This window comes from Nipponia nippon, unplaced genomic scaffold, assembly GCF_047370975.1.
Source record: "Nipponia nippon isolate SJK-2023a ecotype South Korea unplaced genomic scaffold, ASM4737097v1 scaffold_4, whole genome shotgun sequence".
In the NCBI taxonomy this organism is placed as follows: domain Eukaryota; kingdom Metazoa; phylum Chordata; class Aves; order Pelecaniformes; family Threskiornithidae; genus Nipponia; species Nipponia nippon.
The window spans coordinates 91,570,499-91,596,606 of record NW_028262358.1 but is presented as its reverse complement, the minus strand read 5'-3'; the positions used below and the strand labels follow the sequence as shown (position 1 = coordinate 91,596,606).

The window sequence follows — 26,108 nt, the reverse complement described above, 5'->3', positions numbered from 1 at the left end:
AGAACGGAAAAAATATCTACCCTTAGCAATTCTGGAGTTTCCTGAACTTCTAAACGTTCACGCCTAGAGCACTAATCCATTGTGCTCTCTAACCCTCCCCCAGTTTCTTGCCGTCGGATGCATCATGACTTATCTGCAAAAGCAAACAAGAAAAGCTCTTTGTTCCTTCTGACACTATTATACATTACTCGTGTGCTTTTGCGAGAGCATGTGTTAGCTGCTTGCCCTTGTTGTTGGAGTATTGGCATGGAGGTATGGATACTTTATGAATCAGGACAATTCTCTACTCAGTAAACAGCTTGAGTAACCAACCACAGGGCTGTAATTCTTATACAGACTGGGAGAGGACTTGTGGCTAGTCTAGCTACATAACACCCCTACTGCCTTCATCCTTTCACTTGGTCTGCTTGCTGCACTGGAAAAGCATTTGTCATACAGGTGTTAGGAGGAGCAATGCCCAAGCACACGTGCTGAGCCTCACGCACTGAAGAAGAAATATTCATGTCATCCTGTTGACGCTACCTCCATAGCGGGGTTTGCACCACCTGCATTGGGAGTGCTGCTCTGTGGGCTCCTTCCCACCCTGTAAGTCCTTTGCCAGATACAGCAGATTGGGCTGGTCCCTGGGCTGCACCCACTGCCTGCGCTTGAGTGAGGGGCAGAGGCTTTGGCATTGCTCAGAGGAGCCTTCACAGGGAGGAGATATTTCCCCGTGGCAGATGGATGTCACAGTGTCTCCCTCATTCTGTCATATCATACATGGAGGCTCATCGGTGGAAGAAACTTGAGTCTTTTTAATTACGAGAAAGAAGCAGAATTTGTCCCTGTTAATGGTATCTGACAAAAATGCAGTGACTGTTTTAGATGCAGGACACAGATTATTTTCTTCTATCAAGTCATCGCTGTCTCATTATTCTCTAATATATTTTGGTGAACAGAACTTTTCTTTTTATGCTGCTTGCAAATAGTGTAGAAAAGTAGCAAAGTTATAGCAGACACTCTTGTTGAGGTGCAGCATGAGAATCAGCAAAGCCTTTTTGCTTTATCAAAGATCTATTTTATAGCTTCTAAAATTGATTCTTATAACAGTGGAACATAGTAGCACATGAATTATATTCACCAAGGATTATATCAACAATAGTTCCTTTGCTTAAAAAAAGAAATGAGAGGAATAAGCATAAATGTATTCTCAAGAAGAAAAGAAAAATATTTCTGAAAATTCCATATCCAGGTGCCATTCTGAACAGGTATAATCTGCGTGAAAGTAGAAAAGGATTTCACAAAACTAAAAGAGGAAACACAGTCATCACTAAGGCAGATTTATACCACTTTAGCACCGTTTTCTTAATTCCAAGATAAACTCTTCTCTAGCTAAATTATGGTGCAGATTTACAAAGAACAGAGTTTATGCTGGTATAATTCCATTAATTTTGTCATTTTCAGGAAAACTTGTGGTTTCAGCTGGAATACTTTTACTTGAGTAATGCATACTGACCAACTAAGGAGTAACATAGACTTGTTTCACAAAGATTCATGTTTCCCAGGCTTCATCTGGAAAAACATCTTGGATACATGAGGCATGAGGAATGATAAGCTATTAGATCATGATTCAGTCAAAAAAATAAACTTTTATATATCATTCTACCCGTGTTTTGATTACTGTGCTTCCCAGCTGCCAGAAAGTACAAACAGGAGTCATAGAGAAGAGACAGCTCAAGTAGCTGACACCACTAGACAAACATGCCACTAGGTCTGACGAGGGTTTAGGCATTTATTCTCTGGAGTGGCTATGTGGCTGAAGGGGACTGGTCAGGAGCAAGGTAGGTGGCAAGAGTGCTAACTGCCTGCGGTGCAGCCTTTCTAGCACGTTTCAGCTGAGCTGGGAGACATGGGAGTAGGGTGGTTCCTACTCATCCTGCTTCCCAGCCTGTTTCCAGCCCGCTGGAGTGTCCTGTGCCCAGGACTGCTCCCGATTTGAAGGAAAAGCCTGGAGGAAAATCCCTGGAGGAAAGAAATGCCCCTGCTTCCTGGGGCTGCGTACCTTGCACCCAGTTGATGGAGCCTGTCTTGAGACATAGCCACCCCTTGAGGGCTGGATGAGCACTGTGTCCTATCATGATTCTTCACATATTGTTTTACAGCTTTCTGCCCTTTTGAGTTATGCCATTTCAATTGAAAAACAAACCGTGGACTTCACATGAAGATAAAGCTAGCAATGTCACTATTAGTTTCAGTCCAAACTCGCTAAACATTTGTTTTATCACCTGACAGCCAGAACGTGCCTGGAAAATGGTAAAAGAGGTGATGCAGATTAGCTGGCCTACCAAAGATTTTTCACTCCTGCAGATGGGTAATCTTTGGTGTTAGGTAAGCATTAGTCATTTCTTTTTGTTGACAGCATAGAACCAAGCTGATAACCTGCAAGATCAAATACACTGTGAACTTATGAACCATGCGATATCTCTTGTAAGTAGTTTCTAAAGACCACTGCTCCTATAACAATGCATTTTCTGCTTCCAAGATGGCAGGAAACTGCTGAAAGCAGCAATAGACAGGAGCAGGCTGATAATCATCACATGCCTCCGAGTCCCTTGTCCCCATCCTTACAATGACAAACCAAAGTACCTAAAACTGATATATCACTGAGGGAACACAGGATGGCAAGTAAAGTAATTCTGTGGTCCTTGCAATCCTACTTTAACCTAGGAACAAACCACAGGACAAATAGGTAATGCAGTTACGAAATGAGGAAACTAACTCTTATTAGCTTTCTACAAAATCTCTTTCAACTTTTCACTTTAAAATTATTTTTTATTTCAAAATTAACTTGGATTTTAACAAGTGTGAGACAAGACAAAAAGCTAAATGTCCCAAAAGCAAACTTCGAGCTTTGGGTCGAGGGAAGTATTTTGCTGTCTCTTGCTGACCAGACGTGAATTGTGAATCCCGTATTCTTTTCGGTAGCCATGATTTGCACAGCTTTGATTTTGCTGAAACCAGTAAACAACTATAGCTACCTTTTACATTTGACTAATTTATCCTTCTTGTGTTTTATAAAAATAACCAAAAATAATCACAATGTAGATACCCTTACAGATTTTACAGCAAAGGGAAAAAAATTATACAGAGGACCTGTATCTTCTACAAATATTGTCTCCAAGAGACAAGAGTGTAAAAACACATCTGCAGCATCTCAAATTTCAGCTGTCAACCAAAGCAGGGAGCAAGTTCCAAATCTCTCTCAGTGAATCCTTTGTAGGAAGTTTCAGTTGTTGATAGACACAGAGTACCAGCTTGCACATGAATGCCTGGTCGTTTGGTGAGAGGTGAATTTAACCCCTTCCGTTAGACTGGGCTGCCTTCCACCTCCCAAGAGGTTCCTCCTCTGTGAAGTTTAACTGGTTTCAAAACAAGGAGTTAAAAATAGTCTCTGATACTAAACCTGCCCTTGAGTTTCACTATCAATTTTGGTGGTTTTACAATAATATTTTTCCTGTTGGCAAAAAACAAAAAGGAATTCTCTGGCTACATGTATACTGGAGATTAACCATGTCCAGGACTGCTCTCTGACTGTGAGGCCAGCTGTCCTGGAAAATCCTTCAGGCTCTTAAGCCCTCTTAGCATCCATAACATGCTGGCTGCCTCCACACTGCCCACTGGGAATTGCTCCTAGCCCATGCTGACTCCTGGAATATGCTCTCAAATGGTTCAGGAGGGTGTTAAGTGGCCTGGCCAAAAGTGTGCCGGGGACCACTCCAACGGTTTAATAAGAGTACAGACATGCACCTTCCAGTATCTGTGCTCATGCCCTGGCTCTCTTTAATTTACAGCGTTTCCTTTCTACAGCCTGCTCTTTTACAAACAAAGGAAATGGAAAACTAATCAGCCGTGCAAAGGGAAAGTGCAACTCACCACAAATGCACAGTCTGCAGAGAGAAAATAAGCAGAGAGTGGTGGGAAAACACAAAAGAATCCATACTTTTTCAAGTAAGTTACATCAAGGCATGCAGAAGTATATTACTTATTCTAGAGGTGTATTTTTAAGTTGCTACTGAAGGATGGTCTGGAGATAGAGCAGTTCAGCAGGGGTCAGGAAGAGACAGAGCAGCTGAAGCAGAAAGAGAGGTTGCACAATATCCCCACTTCACACCAGGCTTCTACTGGCTTTTGCTGGGCTTGGTGGCACAAACTTTGAGCTCTTCTGCTTCATGTCACTGATAAGAGGACTAGCACTGCAGGGCTCCAGAGTGGCCCTTGCATAATTTAAAGCCCTGGCCTTCACTTGTCATTACTATTTGTAAAGAGGTAGAAGGAAAGGAGAGTCTTACATCATTCCTGGCAGTGCCAGCCCAGTGACTGTCATTATTTCCCAGTAATCCTGCAGGCTTTCCACTGACTTCAGAACTTGTGGCAAAGAAAGTAAAGAAGCAAATGTCAGCCTAACTGACTTAAATAATACCAATGTCTCACACTGACAGGGAGCAGCACAAAAACCTGCAGATACCTCACCTGGGCATTGAAAATGGCCTCATCTACTTTAATAGCTTTCATTTATAGAAACCATATTTACATGCCTCGTCTAATGTCTTGGTTTCAAAATCCCTAGACAATTTCTTCACTTGAAAAGAATGAAGTTAAAGAGTTATCCTGCATCTACAGGTTGAGCTGGTTTTGATTTCTTTTTTAACAGCCTGTCAATGTTAATCTGCTCAAATCTTCACCTGGCTTTTTAATTCAGAGCAAAAAATCAGGCTAAGCTGAAAACACAGCATAGCTACTTTGAGTAGGGAAGGAAGAGACAAGTAAGAAGCAAATAAATATCTCTGCATGGGCTTGGTCTCGCATTAACATAACTAAAATTACCTGCTGCCAGATTCAAGTTGCTTTAATGTCTGTGACTTCTTAAAATCCAATTTCAACAGGGATAAAATCTAAGTGAATTGTGTTTGCCTTGTTGCAACTAGCCAAACACCCTACCTTACTTAACTTTTTTAAAAAGTTTGAATTTTTTTTTTCCACTAGGTAGAGTAAAAAATCCCTAGCTGCTTTTCTTAGAAAGTAATTTCAGTTTAGAGCCATGGAAAGATATTAAAAAGAGCTCCTACAAATGCAGTGGGTGTTTTACAAGCCCACATGAAGATAAAATCATCCGCACTGGCACAAATTCACACTGTTCAGCTTTAAGTATCTCATTTGTGTGACTGAGCTAGGAGTTTAGGTTTCATCCATAATCTGCAGTGTCTTTGAAATGAAGCCCGAGCTCTCTGAGGCTATGTTAAGACTTCAGGCCTGTCCTCGCCCTCAGCCATACAGCTCCAGTGACCACTGCTGAAGCCTGCCATGGCTCCTGTCTATCAGGGAAAGCATCCCCTGATTTTCTCTCCATGGAAAAAGGCGCTGGGCAGAGGGTGGTGTTGATCCAGTCTCCCTGTGAGAGGACATGTCTGGAGGGCACCGCTGCATCCTGCCCCTGGGATGTGCTGGGAGGTCTCAGTTTTGCCCCTCTGAGCCACCGCTGACCTCTCTAAAGAGGTTGTGCCCCTAATTTGGGCACATCAGTAAGCTGACCGATAAACTGGTGCTGGATCCATAAATGTATCATCACAAAGGCTGATTTTGCTGTTGGATAGGGAGGCAATAGCAGGTATTTGGCACCTCATTATCGGCATCTGACACAGTGCCACACTTGGTGGCAAATGTTAGGACATGACAGAGGATGGGGGACTGTGTCCATCCCTCACAGTCCCTGCTATAACCAACCCTGACAACTTTGTGTTAATGAAGTCGCAAACTCAAGTGTCTTGTGCTGTCGGGATGGATTTTCTACAAGGCATCAGTACACAGACCACTGCCGCAGGGACGCTTCTGGCCAAGAGGAGCAGAGAACCCAGTATTTGTAAAAAGTACTGAAAAGAGTCAAAAGCTCACCCTTATTGAGCTACCTAACTGGGAAATGAGCTCATTTGACTCTCCAGTCACAACTCCTTGTGCTGAACTCTCTTTCTTGGGAGGAAAAGTGGGGGGAATTTGGCCGCTATTGCCCAAAACAAGTAATTTAAGAAACAGCAATAAACAATGGATCTATGTTAGCTTTCTTTTAGTTAGAGCAAGTGAAACTAGAGACTCATTTTTAATAACTAAGGTAAATCTGAAGAAAATTAATCATAAAATTTTCAAGTTCCTATTTCCCATGAGGAGTTGGATGACAGAAAAGCAATGTGGGTCTCAGTGTTGCTGAAGGAAATTGGTGGGTGCCTCTATTAAGGCATCACTGGGTCTTTCAATATAAATTTAAAAGACTGATTTGACTTTTCACAATAGTGCCAAAAAGTTTGGTCATCATCCAAAAAAAAAAGGGAATGCATATAGAGATGGTATATGATTGGTAAATCAGGTAAGAAAGCAGCATATAAATAAATGACTGTTTCTCTTTATTTAGTGAAAAACTGTCTGAGCCAGCAGTTATGTAATGTCTCAGCATTACTTATTTGTTTACTTAAATATTTTTCAGCTGCCTTCAAGGAAGTTTAGGTGACTGAGAAATTACTTTGGGCTGCTTCTGCTGTGCATGTGTGGTGGACCCATGGCCTTGGCAAGGACCTGCTGCGGCTGCTGTTGGCAGCTCCATCACATCTTGGCTCCGCGGGGAGTGAGCCGGGCCCTGTGCTGCCCAGGCAGCTGCTTTCTTAGATGTAAGTGCTAGTTATGATCAAAAGCCTAATCTTTCCTCCTGCCTCTGCATTGCTCAAAATGGTACTGTTACTGCTTTTTAGCTTCTCACCTGTGGTTTGGGAAAAGGAAGGTTAACCAGTTTTCCTCCTGCAAGGGCGCAAATTCACCTCTTGTCATATTAAGGTGCTATATTTAGTCATCTTAAGAAACAAGATGTAACAGAAAGTATTCTTATGTGTTCATTTCACATTTCATGTACTGTTTTACTCCCAGCGAGAATAAACCTCACTCGGGTTTCTGTCCCTAGTGACAATGTCTAAGTCAGCTTTGAGTACCACCTCTCTCCTCTTAATATTCACTGCATAGACCACAGATAAGAGCTTTTCTTTATCTGTATTTGTCCACATGCACACTGCAGGAATTTCAGAGGTGAAAGAGTTTTTTTCAGACCTGTCCAGATGAAAGTTAAAGGGCAGCTCTCTCCAGAGCACCCAGTAACTGACTGGTTAAGCACAGCTGTCCAGAAAAAGCAAGCTCAGACTAACCAGCTGAGCCTCCGCTGTATATATACTGAGAATACTTCACAAGGCTTTCAGAAAAGTCAGGACAAAGTCCTCATGTTGAATAAATATTTCCTTACTGAATCATTAGGAGTATTTTATATCTTTAAACCTGAAAGACTCTGCTAAACTAAATGTAATTTGAGGAATACACACATTTGATCATTATTATAATATTTATCAGCTAGGAAACTAAATTAAGTTCATTAGTTCATGTTCATTTCTATTTAGTTGCACCTTCAGATTTTCTTTTATCAGCACAGTGCTTTAGGATTTGTATATCACTGTCTTAGAGAAATTAGTAAACTCAGTCAAAACCCAAAAAAACTATTTGCCTCCATATTAAGTTCTGTAACTCTTTTAATCAAAGTTAATTCCAAGATCTGATTTCCTACTATATCTTTTAAATTCATCGTGTACAACATCGACTGCATGCCAAACAAACAGTATAAATTTAAAAAAAAATCAGTCAGCAGTTTGTCAGTCGATTCTAGGCCTGCAAAACTGACCTGATATGGAACGGCAATATTTACAGAATCTCTGTACAGCTGGGAGGTTGCCATGTGCTTGACCTAAGGTAGCTGTCATGCTTGCAAAAAAATCTTTATTATAATTGTACTTACTGATACAAAAGTTATTACTTTTTGGCATCAAGAAAAACCAAAAGCCTGCATGGAAAAATGCTTGACAGCACATGCCAGCATGGTAGCATGGCTCAGCTGTAGCACTGGCCTTCCAGGCACTAGAAATCATCTGGCCATACCCCGTGGAAAGCAGCAAACACTAAGTATCAACAAACCTCAGACTTGTTGAAATAAGCATATGTGTCGAAGACAAAGGATTATAATTAGAGGGATAGGAAAGCCTAGAAAATAAAAATATTGTCAGAACCCAACATTTAGCATTATGGCACAGACATCGTGAACTCATCTCAGTCAGCAAGGCACGTGGTGGCAGCAACTGTAAGTCCTGCAACTGGGCACTAGATTGGGGTGGAAAAGGGGGTTTCCTGTGCACTCTACGCTGGGTTAAAAACTGGCTGGACGGCCGAGCCCAGAGAGTGGTGGTGAATGGAGTCAAATCCAGTTGGCGGCCGGTCACGAGTGGTGTTCCCCAGGGCTCGGTGTTGGGGCCGGTCCTGTTCAGTATCTACATTGATGATCTGGAGGAGGGGATTGAGTGCACCATCAGTAAGATTGCAGATGACATCACGTTGGGTGGAAGTGTCGATCTGCTGGAGGGTAGGAAGGCCCTGCAGAGGGACCTGGACAGGCTGGATCGTTGGGCCAGGGCCAACTGTATGAGATTCAACAAGGCTAAGTGCCAGGTCCTGCACTTGGGTCACAACAACCCCATGCAATGCTACAGGCTGGGGAAGGAATGGCTGGAGAGCTGCCTGGCTGAAAAGGACCTGGGGGTGTTGGTTGACAGCTGGCTGAACATGAGCCGGCAGTGTGCTCAGGTGGCCAAGAAGGCCAATGGCATCCTGGCTTGTATCAGGAATAATGTGGCCAGCAGGACCAAGGAGGTGATAGTGCCCCTGTACTCGGCACTGGTGAGGCCGCACCTCGAGTACTGTGTGTGCAAAGAAGGGCAACGAAGTTGGTGAAGGGTCTAGAGCACAAGTCTTCTGAGGAGCAGCTGAGGGAGCTGGGGTTGTTTAGCCTGGAGAAGAGGAGGCTGAGGGGAGACCTTATTGCTCTGTACGACTACCTGAAAGGAGGTTGTAGCGAGGTGAGGGTCAGTCTCTTCTCCCTAGTAGCAAGGGATAGGATGAGAGGAAGCAGCCTCAAGCTGCACCAGGGGAAGTTTAGTTTGAATATTAGGAAAAACTTCTTTACCGAAAGGGTAGTCAGGCACTGGAAGAGGCTGCCCAGGGAAGTGGTTGAGTCTCCATCCCTGGAGGTATTTAAAGAAGGGTAGACGTGGTGCTTAGGGACATGGTTTAGTGGTGGACTTGGCAGTGCTAGGTTAACGGACTCGATGATCTTAAGGGTCTTTTCCAACCTTAACAATTCTATGATTCTATGATTCTATGATTCTAACTGGTGTGCCAGCAGCAGGCTTAGCTCCCCTGCCCTCTGCTCAGCCAGGGTATGAAGTAATGTTGCACAAACAATTTCTGCAGGTAGCCAAATACATGACATTATCTCTATTTAAATAAGCAAGAACAAGGCTGGGGAGTTCTGTATAAATACTTGTCACTGACTGATCTCTTACACCTTGAAGATGCATTTCTAGAAAGGAAAAAATCCAGAATTGTTCTTCCCATTCTATCTTCAAAAAAGCTGAAAAGTGCAATTTTATTAGGCTTTCTCAAACCTCAGAGAAACTTTTCCAAATGCCTATAAAGGTGGAGGATTAAATAAATGATTTGTTGAAGTAATGGAACAGTTATTGGACTTCATAATATATGCATTTTTTTAAATAAAAAAGAAAATACTGTGCGGTTTTTTTTTTTATTTGGTTTTAAAATTCCATAAGTAGAAACACATCATTAGCAGTTTATACTCACATCAACTTTGTATCAGATAAAAATAAAGTTTTGCTTGTGCAACATTGTTAGGCAAAATAGTAACTATACAAATTTAAGAAAGAAAATAACTTATTTATGCCAAGTTAATGGAAATTAGCATTATGAATGACAGTTTAAGGAGGATTATATGATGTATTGCAGGTTTCGACAAATTAAAAATAGAAAAGCTATACAAGCCATAAAAATTGCACAATGTACATCTTCCAATTCCAGGAAGATTGTGTTTGCAGTCCTTGACTACAAATGGAGTTGCTTTTCTGCCTGTTGAGATAGATCTTCTGCGGCCATAATTAATATAGACAATCCCAAGTTTTCCAAATGAGTCAGACATTTAAAAATATGATATGATATTGGCTTAAAGTTGTGAAATTTTTATAAAATCAGTTAGTGATTGCCTTCCAGTTTTTAAGCTGGGTTCATAATTTCAAAGTATGTTCCAGCACTGTCAGGCATTTTAAAATGGGAAATAAAGATTGCTGTATAACCAATGTGATACTAGGAATGGGGCTTTTTTTTAAAAGCCCCAAAATCCCAGATGAATATAGTGAGACACTCAGTATGGTCATAAAAATCAGTGGTACGTGCTGAAGAGTTCCTTGTGACACTAGCACATTAACTTGGGATGCTTATTATTAACTTATTATGCTAAAAAATTTCAGGGACAGTAATGTACATTCAGGATGTCCTTGGTAATCCTCAACAGCCCCTGAGGGCTTTGATAGCCCTGCAATTCAGATGAGCCTTTGAAAGACAAGAGATGGCCTAAGTCATTTTGGTCACCTCCTGGAGCTGACATCTGCAGGAAGCTCAAGTGTTGCTTTCCAGCCATGCTATTGCAAGAGCATCTCCTGACTGTTATTAATTTAGGAGCATGGCTCCACCTGGAAGCTCCTGAGTGTCAGCCGGATAGCCCGTGGTGTGGAGTAATACCTGTGTCGAGGGATGCTTCCAGAGCAGGGGCTTCGCTAGAATCTAGGTCCGGAGGGGGGAGGAGGGAGTCGAGGATGGAGGTGTCCCTCTGCCATCGCTCTGCTGCTCCCACCTGATGCTGACTGGGTTCCCTGCTGCTCCCTAGAGAAAAGATAAGGCTCAGGGGCTGCACAGGAGGACAAAGTGAGAAGCAGCATGTTCTGCTTGCTCTGCCTGCCAGTCAGCAGGCCAGCTAGAAAACACAGACTTCCAGACTTAAAGTGGCTTGAAAATACTTATATTTTTTTTTAATTTAGAGATTCCCATTGACTTTATCCATGTGTCTCCAAAGCCATGACAGAGCACAGCGACCTGAAGAATCCAGAATACACTAGGCAACATGTTTGCAGGTATGATATATTATACCAACCCAGGTGGCAAAAGCTCGCACTCCTGCTGCCTCCTAAGAGTTGGTACCACAAGTTGCAGCTTTCTGCTTTAATTTAGCAATCAACACCAAGTAACCTCCTCCATCCAAAAAAAGCAGCCATAACGAGGGAAGGAAAAACCTGGTAGGTAATGCGCTGGGTTCCTCATTGAGTAGACTAGTTCTGCAGAATATGTGCAATGCAATGAAATGACGAAATGACAGCAAAGAAGTAACATGTCCAGCTTGGCCCATCTATTAGCCACACTGCACCACAGTCTGCAGGCTTCTAGCTGCTCAGTGAGAATGTATGACTCCCTTAGCTGGCCAAGCTGGGCAATCCATAGCACAGCAAGAGCTGCAGACCATTTTCTTTCACAGCTCACAAAGCAAACAAAGGAAGGCTGGGGACATGGTGACAACTCCAAATACCGTGGAGGTATAGCAGACACAGAGGGAACTGGGAGCATTGCTAGTGGAAAACTGGGGATGTTGCAGGGCATATGGGGAACAGGGACGTAACATTGGAGGGAGGCAAGATCTCATGTTGATAAAAGCTCATTCATGCATTTGATTAGTTTGCATAAACAAACAGAATTTGAATCCACCTTGTGGTTTCCCTGAATTCTGCCTTGACCTTCTCAACTGTGCAGCACAGTTATGGTATAAGCAAAGTTTGGTAGGTCAAACCAACTTCAGAGACAGCTAGCATGGAAAGATCAGAGCCAACGGATCTGAGCAGTGATGTGTCCAGGCAGACTCAGTTGCAGGGCTGGTGGTGCCAGAGAGCTTCTGAGGGCTGTGAGACCATGGAGGTCTTTCCTTTGGGAAAACATTTGGTCAAGGAGAACATGGTGTTCCGGAAAGCTGTGATCTTTTTAAAGAAAACAGTAACAGTTTTGTTCAACTCTACAGACTGACTGTTAATTAAATAATTTATATAGTTCTCCTAATAACAATGTAGTCATGCAAGGGACATTACCATTTAAGGAATAAAGCAGGACTACTACGGTGTCTAAGTTAATAGCAGTTAGAACCATGTATGGTACATTTCCCCATTATTTCTTAACAAACTGTATGTGAATTCTTGCAAAATAGTAAATATCAGCTTGGTATTTGTAGATTTCTTTTGTCCTTGCTCTGAATTGAAGGAACGAGATTTATTGGATTATGAACAACACAAGGATAGACACAATAATGAAATCTTAACCAGCTGTAATCACAGTTAAATTGGTGCAAACACATTAAGTAAACTTGGCTTTATAGGAAAAAAAACCAGATTATTTTATTGATAAATAAATTAATTGTCTTAAAAATTTGTTTAGGAAACTTCAGTCTTGAACAGCTAGTTCTAGGAAAGAATTGAGCAATTATCCATCTATTTATTTATTTATTAATTGTAGAAAGCATTTCCTACAAGTGCAAGAATTCAGGTTATCACGCTGTTATACCCACAAGCTCTTAATCACATCTGGCATGACAGTTTACAAGAAGCAAAGTAGAGATAATTTGTATGAGACACATGGGATTTACAGAAATTAATTCTTTGCCCTACAAAAAGTTTGTCCTTCAAAAAAGTCAGTGAGAGTTTTCTCATTAATTTGAACAGCGGAAGGATCAAGACTATTGTCTTTAAAAGTTACTGTGCAACTATCTAGAGCTAACAAAAGACAGTGACCCATGTTTTCGCAATGAAGAGCTTCATTTTCAGTGCAATTCATAAAGCCTAAGAAACAAAGAATAGTTTTCTGTCAATCAGCTCATACTAATTATTAAGATTACAAAAAGGGTGGACCAAGGCTTAATGGGTCAAATTCTGACCTCATTTGTCTTGACTCTTCTGAGTGTAAAGAAGTTACTCTGGATTTTCATCAGCTAACTGAGATTAAAATCTGATATACTGAATGCAAAAAAAGTGGTGTTCATGGTTTGCAGAAACCTTGTTCACAGGAGACATGGTTTAAAAATAGGCCCTTAAGAATACTTTCCCTCCACCATATATTGTTTTAAAGTCATCTTACAAGTGTAGTAACTACACCTAAATCTTCCCAAGAGGAGAGATCCTGCAACACAGTTAGGACTTGAGTAATTTATATCCTCTGATGTTTTACCAAGCAGCAGGATAAGGTAAATGCTTTACACTACTCTGGAAAACCTTTTTCTTCATTAAAATTTAAAATGTCTTGAGATAATGTTTATGCCTATACCTGTCTTATTCTGCATTTTAACTAAGTGATGCCATAGTAAATATGGTGAGCAAAAGAAACAGTCAGGATGAATATCACTGTATTTAATTAAAATACTCTCCATTATACAACATCGCGTTGTACTGAAAAGCCCATGGGATTTTGCAACTGACTTGAATAAAGCTGGTATTTCACTCAGCCATCACACAGGTACATCAAAAACACTCCTAACCACCCGTTAAGCTAATGAAAGAAGAAGCTTTGCTTGCAGACTTTCCCTCACTAGCATCTTTAACCTAATAGGGCTACAATAACATCACAGCCCTCTGCACAGCAGGATGCCTCTTGGGCTGTTTTTTCCATGCCAGTTGTTGAGAGTTTTAATCACATGCACTAAATAGAATCATTTTTGTTTGTTACTCTCAGTGCAGTAATATGAAGCTATTGATTCTCTGTAGATTTGTTTTGGAGAAAGCCTCTCAGCTTTCCTTGTTCACATACACATGTTCCCTTTCCCCTGATGCACCAGGGATCAGAGAACCAAACTTAGCATAAGGAAAGCTGAAGTTTTCTTTGGCAGGTTGGCCAAGATATTCTAATGACAACTTTGATGAAAGTCCCCATCTTCCCATTGATCTACAAGCCACAGTTCCCAGGACCCTCAAAGGAACAGCCAGCGAAAGCAAAGAGCTTTCGAAGCTGCTTTTCACTCCCTTGCAGCTCCAAGCCCCAGCTGTCACACTGGGGATGGTACAACGAAGGGCAAGTCCTTCTGGATGGACAGCCTGGTGGGGCTCTGTGAAGGCCTGGCTACGCACAGCTAGTCAGAATAGGACACAAACTGAAGCTGATTTTGGCAAGCACCCTACGCCCCACCAGCATTGCTGGAGAAGGCTTTGGAATGCATGAAGGGGCACCTACTTCCCACGGCCCACAAGCCACCATGGGCGTAGGTGGTGTGTGATGGCTTCCACTATCAAATCAACTATTTGATGATGACTATTATTGTCAGAAATGTTCGTTAGAATTACAGTTCCATTTAATTTATTGCCAGGGCCCTGAGGGCCCAGGATCCCATGCCAGCCCCGCCAGGGCCATCAGCCCCTGCTCCAGGATGGCTGCGCAGCAGGGCCAGTCTCCAGCTCCCCACAACCCTGCCCTGCCAGGCCATGGGCCCCAGTGAGCCAGGCCTACTCGTGGGCCCACAGCCCATCCCAGCCTTGGCTCATCCCCATCCTCAGGAAAGTGCGTGATGTCCAGGGCTGGGGCTGCCCCCAGCCCACTAGTCCCCATGGGGATTCCCCCTGCTCCCAGCCCCCAGGGAGCAGCCACCCATGCGGTGCCCTGACATGTATTTCCTTAATTGTGTATCTAATTGCTTGCAATCACGGTTGGGATTTCCCTTTGCTCTTGCTTAAGAAATTGCTTGTATTTTAAAAGCTTTTCATTTTCATTGATCTTTGTGTGTGCATGTACTGGCTTAAATTTGTGCTCTTCTTTTCCTACAGCGTATTACAAAAGCTCTTTTTTCCTTATGCTACAGGACAGAGAAAAGCTAAAAGGGAAATCAGTGTGTTTATTCCTGAGAAAAGAAGGACTGTAGAAAAACAAATGCCCCTCCCCAACCCAGCAATGTCTCTCCACCACACTAACAGAGGCATCCTACACTCCAGTGATCGTGGCCCCAAATGCCGGGACGGCAGGCCTAGCATGACTGGGAAAAAGTTTCTGTATGAAGCTCCCCTTGAAACTTGATTAAACTATCGACTCAGTAAGGATTAAAAGTAAAACAGCCAAAAAAGATTGCTGACACAGTCTTAACAGCTCAGAGTCAGGAGTGTCCTGGAGTTTTCCATGAAGCTATGGCACAAGAGACCAGGGGATACTGGATTTGACCAAATATTCTTTTTTCTGCAGTCTTGGGAGGTGGTGGGATCAGTTGTTCCACATGCTCTTCTGCTTTCCAGTGGCTCACACTGACACAAACATTCTGCAGAGCTAACTCCAGGGAACCAACCCCCTGAACACTGCCATTGAAATTTCTAAAAGACAGTGTGTGAATGCAATTGTGGCTTCTCCAGGAAAGATTCATCACATACTATACAATGTTCATAGGAATTTTCTTAGTCATTATTGTCAAACAAACTTCCAAAATGCCAGACCCATTTCTTCAATGATTACTGTCACAAATGTAATCAACTGCATACTATGCTGGCTGAAGGTCTCAACCAAATCATAATTTTCATTGATTTCCCAGCTTTTGATTAAAACCTTACAGCCTTTGATACTGCAATATCAATCAACAACTTGAAAAAAACCCATTATTTCTAATAAAGATCCCCTTAGAAGATTTCAAAACCTTTACTCAACCTCCTAAATATTTGGCACAGCACATCATTGCAAGCCTGAAATTATTACTCTGTTTGCTATGGTTTCTTTTATTATGCTATTATACAAGACTGTTGTACTTTGTCATTTGTAGCACATTACCTCAGACTTGTTCAGGTACAAAGATGGACTTCTAGGATGATCAGGGGAATAGAGAACCTATCATATGAGAAGACAGAATGAAGAGCTTGGCTCATTTAGCTTAGCAAAATAAAGGCTGTTAAGGGATCTAGTTGCTGTGTATAAATATATCACAGAGGCAAACATCAGGGAGATGGGAGAGCCATTTAAACCAAATGACAGTGTTGGCAAGGGAACCCATCGGCACAGACTAGCTAGAATTTAACCTATGCTAGAAACCAGAAACAGGTTCTCTCTTGGAGCAATGAGATTTGGGAACAATTTTCCAGTTGGAGTAACAGCAGCAAAAATCCTAACTGCACTTACAGTGGAACTCGATACGTTTATGAAGGGGATTATAAAATGGGATTCCTGCAATATTAGGACAATAGATTTGATGACCCATTAGATCCTTTCCAGTCCTGTGTTCCTGTATAAAACTATACTATATCATGCAGATTCTGTAACCTTCAACAATGCATGCTTCAGAACAAGATATGCCAGCATACTTTATACGCTTCAAGCTATTTAAAAACAAAACAAAATAAATAACCCCCGAACCAAATAGTTCAGTTTAGTAAGTGTATTTGTTCAGGATAGTGGTGGCACTTAAATAACTTTCTCTCCCACAATGACAACCAATTGAATAGAACCCAAATGTATTACAAAATAAACATCTTTTACATTCAGTTGTCTATTACTGAAATTCCTAAGATTATTGATAATTAGTTCTACTTGTCCTCTAGCACTGTTAAAGGTTTATTACAAATTTTATACAATATTTTATCCATGACTTTAAAACCTTTGCAGCTGAAGTTCAACTGTTATTTATGGTATTCTGCTCTAAGCTATAAATTAATTAAGGACAAGTACATTTTTGTGCTAATGCATTTTATGTTGGAGGGTATCCAAAAGATATAGCCAAAGGAACAGAATTATGATTGTTTCTCATTTACTTTGGTCATAGCATGGGTTGTACATGTGAGAGGAAAGACATTTTGTTAAAAACAGAGCCGTCTGTTTTTGGAGATACTTTATAGAACTTCAATTTTTTCGTGCTTAAAAGATTGCTTATGCTGAGCTTGAAGTAAAACCCATAAACTTCTACAAAGCAGAAAACTTCTTGGGTAAAAAAAAAAAAAAGTTTGGAAAAAAATCTACTTTCACCAAAAGCAGTAAAATGTTTACATAAAAATAAATCATTTACAAAAAGTATTTATTTCTAAATGCACACATATAGACACACACATACGCACATAGAGACTCCCTGACAGGATGAAACTATGGCCATGATGGAACTATGCATATTTTCACTTTTCTGTAGCTTCCATTTGAAATTTTGATAGAAATACCAACATGCTATCTTCCTACAAAGTGTACTAGCACAGTGAAGGCAAATTGTACTATGAAGATGCCCAAAACATTACTATAAGATTATATCTTATGGGAATTAATAGTATCTTAATCCGATTCACTCTACTCCCATCTAAGGTGGCTGCATAAACCTACTATCAGTTTTGCTGGTTTTGTTATTAACAGTTTGCTTTCTTAGCCAGTGAAGTTAAAAATCTCTCACCAGTTTCTTGTGAACAATGCTAATTTCAGCTCTTCAGATTCACCATTAGATGCTCAGGAAGAAAGGATCCAGTAGAATGGAAAACATCTCTCCATTGTCATCAGTTAATGGATGGCTTAGGACCTGAATTATTGACTTCTAATGTCTTTTCCTACCTTATATAAAAATTCTTTTGAAAGCATTCTAAGCTTCTCGCTTTAATCAAACATGGTGAAAATCAAGCACACATTTACATCTGTGTTTGTCTACATAGCTTTGCATGTATTTTTTGATTTTAATTTTGTTGTCTTTTGCTTTTACCATATGCACATTCACTCATGCATTGTGAAGGAGCATCCATCCATCTTCTCCAGCCTCTTCTTATTCAACATCCTTCCTTCATGCTTCCCTTACACTTTTTTCTCTCAACTAAGCAATCAGTTTCAGTTTTGACTCTGACAATGCTAGTGATTTTCATCATAGCCTCTGTTTCTATCCCATTATATATTTTTAAGGATTCAATCAGAAGAGATATGCATTTTTCAAGTTCCTGATTTAACTCAGAAGTCCACATGATGTATATATATCAAAACAGTCTCGTTTCCTCCTTAAACTGCTACTTTTGTCTCAAGCAAAAATAGTCCTTGATTTGAACAGAAACTGTCCGTGTGCTCTGATCTCGTTCAGGAACAAATTGGTCATGAATAAATGGAGACTGATGAGTTTTCAGAAGGCTGATGTTCTGAAACATTTTTTCGTACATGGGGGGAAACGTCCTTGCTATTTTTAAGAGAAAATTTGATCCATATTCTAAAGAAAAGTTATATACTTTCTGACACTAGATTCTGAATTTACACATCAGTAATTCAAAATATTTTTCAAAATGTACTCCTTCAACTTCTCAAGATTTATTTGCCATCAGATTGCTAATTCTTAACTTCCTCGTCCCACATTAAAAATAATATAAATCATGTGTCACCTACTAATTTAAAGCATGATGTCCGATCTCTTTTCCACCATTTTATAATGTAGTTCTAAAACAGTAACATGTTGAATTATGCTAATCTTCAGTTGAAAATTTACAGATTATTCTTAAAGGTTCGTGCAAAAAAGCACAGTGTTTATGCATTTTCTGCTTTTTTTCCTCAATGCTTAATATGTGCTTTACTGTGTAAATAGACTGATTTCACCAATCCATAAATTAAATCATCTCCATGTTCAGTGAAAGGGGTAACTACTCAGTGCATTGATTTAGACAAGATAAATTAAGCATGGCTGCTACACTCAGCAAGAGCCGACCAAAACGCAGCACTTAAATGTGCTTGTGTGACGGTAGGCCAGGTTGGTAGCAAACAGGAGCCTGTATTTTCTCATTACTTCTCTGCTGTTTATATGGAATAAATTAATGGTTGCGGTGGGATTCCTAACAGATGCTTATTCACATAACAAAAGCATCATGGTAACTTGCATGCAGATCCTACGCAGAGCTGCTGAACACTGACACGGCAAAGATCATGAACTTATTTCACAAGTGAGTCAATGAAGAAGTGTCGGGGCCCTGAAAGGTATCTGAGAAAATCCTAATGGGCCACATTATTTTGTTCAGGTTTGTTTATCAGATACAATCTCCAGCACTGTAGGTTTTAAGTTTCCATTATGACTGGTTTAAGTACAGCAGAGCCTCCGTAAGGACTGCTGGTTTCTGTGCTCCTCTGAAATATTAGGGAGAAACAGTCTAGGGATGGTGAGAAAGTTTATAGTACTAATTCTAGATCTAGACCCCTGGGCAACAATTTTATGTGCAGGTTTTTTATTCATTTGCTGTGAGAAGCAAACTTATTCTCAAGAATCTCCCAGAGTTATCAGATCATTTCTGTGCATCACGGCAGCCAGAGAGTGTTTGCCTTCACCCTTCCTTGCTCGTCCGCAGCTCGGAGAGCTGGGCTCTGCAGGGCTCCAGCGTTGACTGCCTCCCATCCTGGCTGTGTCTGGGAAGGAAGCCAGGAAGGTGGGTGACTGACATCTTTCAAACCCACAGAGTTTTAGTAGAAAACTAGTCTATGCTCCTGTCATGTCCTGGCACCTGCTCTCTTTGGCTGGTTATTTTTGCTTTACACGGGCTTTGAAGCAGTCTCCACCAACAAACAGAACGGTGTGGTTCTTCATGCACTGAACAGCAGATCTGCAGAAAGTTTTGTCCATGGATGCAGAAGCTAACGTGGCTTAGAGGGAGACAGTAGAAATACTCAGAAAAATACTCCCTTATGGTTGCTAACCAGATAAACCACATCAGGTTTGAGCAATCTCTTCAATTGAAAATAGCTGGAGGGAGTGAGAGCACTCAGAGGAAGTTTCAAATCCTTGCCCTATACTTGCTCTCCCCTGCTAGCTGCTTTTGGCCTCTGGTTTGTGTGTTGGTTGGTTTGTTTGCTTGCCCAGAGCAGAGCACAAATGCAGTCCCCAGCTGCCACAAATTATGCTGTGGAGTTCCCTGCAGTTGACTGAATTGCAGGGGTTGGCACAGAGAGAGTGAAAGGCTTAAATCTCACCTTGGGAAAACTAGTCAGTGGCTTACTACTAATTTAGTAAACTTCTCTCTTTTCATCTGATTGCTTATGACAGGACATGGCTCTGAAACTGAAGGACTTGATGCTCAGCTATTTTAAAGTACTATGGCTTGGCTGGGGCCCTTGAAAGCAGGCTTCTTTATCCCACTGTAGTTCTGACATGAAAAACATATTGTTATCTCACTGAGGATGCTTTTATTGAATTGTTTTGAATGTAAATGTTATGTTTCCTTTATTGTCCGAATGCAAAAGACTTCTATTTTTAGAAGAAAAACTGTAATTCATACCCAGCAACAACACAAACTAACTGTATCCTCAGCTGAAGTACACAAAAATCATAATATCTCCTGGCAGGTGCTGTAGAACTGGCTTGTGTTAGTCTTAAGCCACAAACATTTGTTGTCATTACTGAGCAGTTCAAATGAGAAAGCTGTTCTTGCAAAACAGTATTTAATGGGCCTGCAAATAAGAACAGAGCAGCAGGGAACTGCAAAATGTTATCTCAAAAGCACTCGCCTCACCCTTAAATTAAATCCAAAATCAACTCTTCCCATGGACAGAAAGAAGGACAGAACATGCTGTTTGTCACTGAGCATGTGAATGAGTTGCATGCCATGGCTCAGATGTCACAGTGCTCTTTTCAGTAATATTTTTAAGCTTTCAGTAATGCCTCAAGCACCTAAAATTAAAGGTGAGTATCTTGAACAGCAAGCATCTTAATCTTACATATATTTAGAGATTTATGTTTATTGATGTAACAGTTGTTCCTCAGAAACTTTTCAGCTGAATTAGTGCTGGAGTTGCAAGTTTTTAAACAATCTGTTTCCAAATTTTTGCTAAGCCAGAAAGACTCTTTAAGATAAAAGTACTAGAAACATAAATTACATTTTCAAAGTTACAATTTAAAAGTATATTGAATTGCTTCTTAATTGCAGAATAGTCTGATATCTGAAATCATTAGCAATGTTCACGGTGCATGTCACAACTAAAATTCCACATAAGCATATTTTTAAAATGATCTCTTCTTTCACTTAGCCATTTTGTTCAAGTATCCCTTTCTCATGGATGAGCTGGTAAAATATGCATCACTCAAAGCTCTCTAAAGAATGCAGCCTCTGCTCTGCTTTATGTCAGATGATTTCATCAGCTCTTGAAGAAGGATTTGAACAGGGATTTGGGAGATAAAAGTCCTTTTGCTTTGCTTTAAAATTGTGATATATTAATTTCTAATTTTAACAAAACATGCATTGCACATGGGACATTGGAAACATGCAAGAAGAGGGGTGGTCTTTTTTACTTCATGCTATCACTTCAGGAGGAAGTTGCCTCTGAGGTTCTGCTTCACTAACAGGAGGAACAACTCCTGGGGCTCTAAGGCACTGCCACTGTCCTTTCACAGGAGAAGAGGGCCAAGGGATTCAGACAGCACCAAATCCTTATGACTTGCTGCAAACCCCAATGCTCTACTTCTGCATGGAACAGAGGAGAAAGCCCTGCACGGCCTGATGTTCCCACTACGTAAAAGTTGTGTGCTCCATTCTGCTGAAGCCAAGGGTTCAAAGTGGTTGAGTTTCTGGTTGGTTTGTTGACTGTTTATGGTTTAGCTGTTGATGCACTGAGAAATTATTAGTATTCTCTTCTCTGACAGAACTTAGAATTGCCTGTACGCGCAGTCCTCCAAAACCACATATGGTTAAAATAAGCTTTTTTTGCTGGCATTTTTTTCCTTGCTCACATGTTTCCTTTTGAAAAAGGAGATAGTCCAGTGAAAACCTGTGCACAATTGTGCCTGTAGCTCTAAGCACTGTTTGTCCATGAGGAACTACGAAGATGCAATGACGTGTTATTAGTTTTGACTCATCCGACCAAAGTATCATCTGCTATGCTCATTAATTAGAATAGTTCAGGTGGAAACATTGGTCCCCAAGCTTTATTACAATTGTTTGGGTTGTTGTTTTTTTTTTTTTTCCTCATCTAGTAAAAGGAGAACAAGAAAACAGACATTTGAAACAGAACAGTAGAAAGCAAAAAGTGCAAACAAAAGTGCATGCAGAGGAGATACTAAAATAATGCCTAAGGAACCAACTAAAAAAAAAATCAGTTTAAACATGTGTCACAAAATTTTTTCCAATGTTAGAATTTTCCAGCTTTGGAAGTTCAAAATATTCTTGGAAAGCAGTCATTCTATCTGTAATCTTCAAGAAGTCTGATTCAATAATAATAAAATATATCTTTATAATGCAGAAAGGGTTTTATGTGATTGTTCAGATGATCCCAGGCATTTGATGTGTTCAGATGAGTATGACATGCGGATTATGTCTAAACTAGTAGATAAAACAGTGCCAGGGCTTCGTCAAAATTTTGGCAAGGACTAACCAGTGGTCTTCCTGGAATGGTTCAGAAATTAACCCTGGCTGGGGACCAGCCTAGCCAGGGGTTGGCAGCCTGGACATAGACAACCTGTTTTGAAGGCTAAGGAAGTTTAATAATGTAGCTATGACCAGCCAGCGACAACTGGACTGAGGGTCAGAGAACCAGCATTGGCATTGTCTAATTTCCTGAAAGCAGACATGTGTCACCCATAAATTCTTAACAGTTTCTGTATGGCCGTTACCACATTGCTTTCAAACAAGGATAAAACTGTGAGAAGTGGAAACACGTATTGTTGCTCCACAAAACCGCAGCAGAACTGCAAAGCCCTGATTTTTGAGAGGAGGGCAAGCAAATGAGAAGCACTCAGACAGATGGCACAGTCAGATGGAATGAATTCCTGAGGGGGAGTGCAGCAGAGAGAAGAGGAACAGCGAGCATGGTAAAAATACGGGAATAGCAGCTGCCATAGCTGTTTTTGCAGAAATAAAGCAGGTTGAGCAAATTTCCTCAGGAGCCTGCCCTGTGCCCCAGCCCAAAGGGAAGAACTAAGAAGGCAGCTTTGCAGTGAAGTGTAGTGCCATGCAGATGGGTGAGGTTGGACTCTGCACTGTTGCAGCTGTTAGAGGGGGGTTAGAGATGATCTTCCAAAGCTCACAGCTGGAAGGTCAGTCAAGGTGGACACTGGAACCCAGAGAGAAGTCCAATTCACCTGGCAGGCAATGGTGAATGCCAAACAGAGCAATGACACAAATCTCAGACTACAGAGAAACATGAACTGAGATATTTTTGATTCCAAATGATTCAGCTGAAGATCCAGATAAATTCCTAACAAAAGCATATTTACACTGGCAAAGTGTCAGTGTGATTGTTGATTATCCTCTGCCTTCCCGAAGACAGTGTTTCCATCCCATGGCAAAGGTGATGGACAATACCTATCACTGGCAAAGAGATCCTGACGGACAGGTACAAAGGTTTCATACAAGGGCTTGTCACAGTGCTATTCCTTCCCAGTGTTCCTCCCTAGCAGGAAGAGCAATCATGCTGTCCACACGTTTTCCCACCGTGGCACAGGCTCTGCTGAGGAAGCATTGTTGAAACAGAAAAAACAAGAGCCTTCACCTTGGTTTTTGTGCTGTTGTGTTGTAGCATCAGATGAAGAAGTAACTGTGGGAAGAGTATTGCTTAACCCTGAGATGGAGGTGCTCTCTGGAAATGCAATGTGCATAAGCCAGCTGCAACAGGTGAGATGTGAGAATCTAGGACAGCAACAGCATATGTGGGCTATTCTGAGAAGTTAGCTACAAATCTCTACCAGGTATCCTTGGTGAAATGCTTTTTTCAGTAGCTCTTAGCCTGGCATAATTTTCACTGGGATGGCAAAAGTCAATTCACTGCCACAGAGCAGTTCCCTGGCTGAATTGCAGTAGATCACTCTGGAACATGGAGACATTAAAGCTCTTCAGCAAAATGGTTATGGGATTGTTTTCACATGGGCAAACAACAATTTTCTCTCATCTCATTCTTGGAAATGCTCAAAGCATTCTAGCTGAAACTTCCAAAAACAATTCAGACTCAGCCAGACATCCAGCCTGAACAACTGAAGTTTGGCAAAGCTGAAAACAACTGGGCTTCATACAAGACTAGATTTTTTAATGAAAAATGTCAGCCAAACTTAGATAGGGGTCTTGTTATCAGCTTGCTCTGTAGTATGTCTTCTTTTCTATGTCCCAGCTTAAGGTCGCATTTGTAAGTCAATTGGCATACCTGACTTTTAATATAGTATTTAATATCTGCTCACATTTATAGTTCCCATTTTCATCTATTGCTAATTTCCAGTTGATTAGATATATTTTGCTAACACGATGACCAAACTTGAGACTAATAGAAATCCTTCGAATGCCTCTATTAACAGAGATTCAGATTATTTTCTAGATCAGAGAAATCTGTGTCAGCCTCACAAGAGTATCTGGATGGAACATCTTGATTTTTCCCAGTTTTCTCATTACTTTAAGGAAGGACTCACAAAGAAAATTTAAGAGAAAGCTACTGGAGCAGTTGACTTAGGTCAACTAGTTCTCTTTCTAAAATTAAACAGATGAGACTCAGAATGTACCTATGTTGATAAGACTGCTTATCAACAAACCCATTCCCTCCCTCTGTGTTCAAAAAGAAGCATTTTTAAAGATGCTAAAAATAAAAACAGAGGATTTATTAAATAAAATTGTATATTTCTGTTTGTAACTGAAACATCAGAAGTAGGGTCTGTTCTGACTTTCACTACCTTATTCTCAGTGGATTTCATGGTTTCTTAGAGTGTACATGAAAAAAGGAAATGGTCGTGATTGGTGAGCTGACATACACCGCACATTCTCAAGGATGCCCTAAGAAATTTCTAAATATTCCTTATAATGGTTTCAGCCAAACTTGCTAAGTTTTTCCTTTATTTTATCTGCAAATTACCTATCTTGGCAGCACTCTGAAAATATATAAAAATAACATAATGTCTACAATTTATGTTTTCCTGCCTGCAATGCTCTGTGACAGCATTTTTAAGATGAACCTATCTGACACTCTGCCAGACTTCTGTGATGTCCTTGGGAATTTTGACCTATTAACTACAATGGATTTTTAATGCAAGATGTTTAAGGCAGGCTTGTTTCCATAAAGAAACTGTTTTGATTTTAGGGGTTACACAGATGAAATGCTACTCCTCAGAGTTAGAATGCAGATGATTCCACTGAACTGCATGACAGAATTGCAAAGTTTTTGCCATCCTTGAGAAGCCTGTGGAAGGAGAGGTGTACCAAAGAAGGCAAAATAAAACAGAATTAAAATACAACAGTACCTACAATAGGTATTTCTTAAATGGTCAAAGGCTACATAATTTAGTATCATCACTGGACTCACAGAAAACCTAGGTTCTTTGCTTTCTTCATAGTATAGTGACACCATATTATTTATTTGTACTGGTAGATATTTTTTTCAGTAATGACTTTGTGCTTGCTTAGGTTCTCTCTATGGAGAGAAATGGGAATATGAGGTTAATATCAATATTCTCCAGTGCTAAATCAGTTCCCATGGCCTAGAGAAGGGCTGGGACACCTGCACACTATCTCTAAAGGCTCAAGGATGTGCTTTTCTCACTTAGCCCCTGGTGTTACAGGGGCTACACTGCCAAAGCTTTGGCCCTTGGGGATTCCCACCGCAGGGGGACTGGAAGCAGAAGAGTCTAATTAGAGCCTGCAGCTGAAGTTATGCCGGGTAATTCCTTCTGGTAAACAATGCATCCCACCTAAAAGCATGGGTTTGAGTACTCTGAAGCAGATTTGGGTCAAGTTCAGTATAAAGTTTCAGAGAAACAAAAAATGAAAATGGAATGTATGAACTGCAGAAACAGTTCCTTTGGCTATTTCTGATCTTTTTTCCCCCACACTAACATCACAAGAAGTCAGAGATACCATCAGAGCAAAGCAGAAAAAGGATGAGAAAATTATTTCTCTGCCCTCTTTTTCCACATCCCAATTCCCTGTCAAAGCACAGTAATGTTTTAAGTTCTTACTATACAGAAAGAAACTGTTGTTCAAATTGTGTGCATGATTAAAAACGGGTATTTGAATAAAAATGGGTGAATTTTAGGTCACACGGAGTAAGAACAACTCTGTGACTTTGTATGTAGCTTCAGGTCTTTCCAAGTGTCAGCTCTTGCTCTGGTGAATATTTAAGTATTTTATACAAAGTAGACATTTTTTTCTTCAAAGAGTGAAGCAGTCATCTCAGAATATCTTCTATTTAAAGTATTTTCCTAGGAGGTGGAA

At 40.7% G+C, this 26,108-nt stretch overlaps 1 protein-coding gene across 3 annotated transcripts in view; it reads right to left on the bottom strand.

Moving 5' to 3' along the window:
- FILIP1 (filamin A interacting protein 1) overlaps positions 1-26,108 on the bottom strand; it is a 112,653-nt gene that overhangs the window by 72,779 nt on the left and 13,766 nt on the right. For 2 of the 3 annotated variants that reach the window (XM_087775495.1, XM_009475631.2), the window contains exon 2: positions 10,699-10,839. The exons of the other annotated variant lie outside the window; for it this stretch is intronic. The gene's annotated coding sequence lies outside the window, so the exon portion shown is untranslated. The remainder of the gene's footprint in view (positions 1-10,698; positions 10,840-26,108) is intronic. 3 annotated transcript variants of the gene reach the window in all.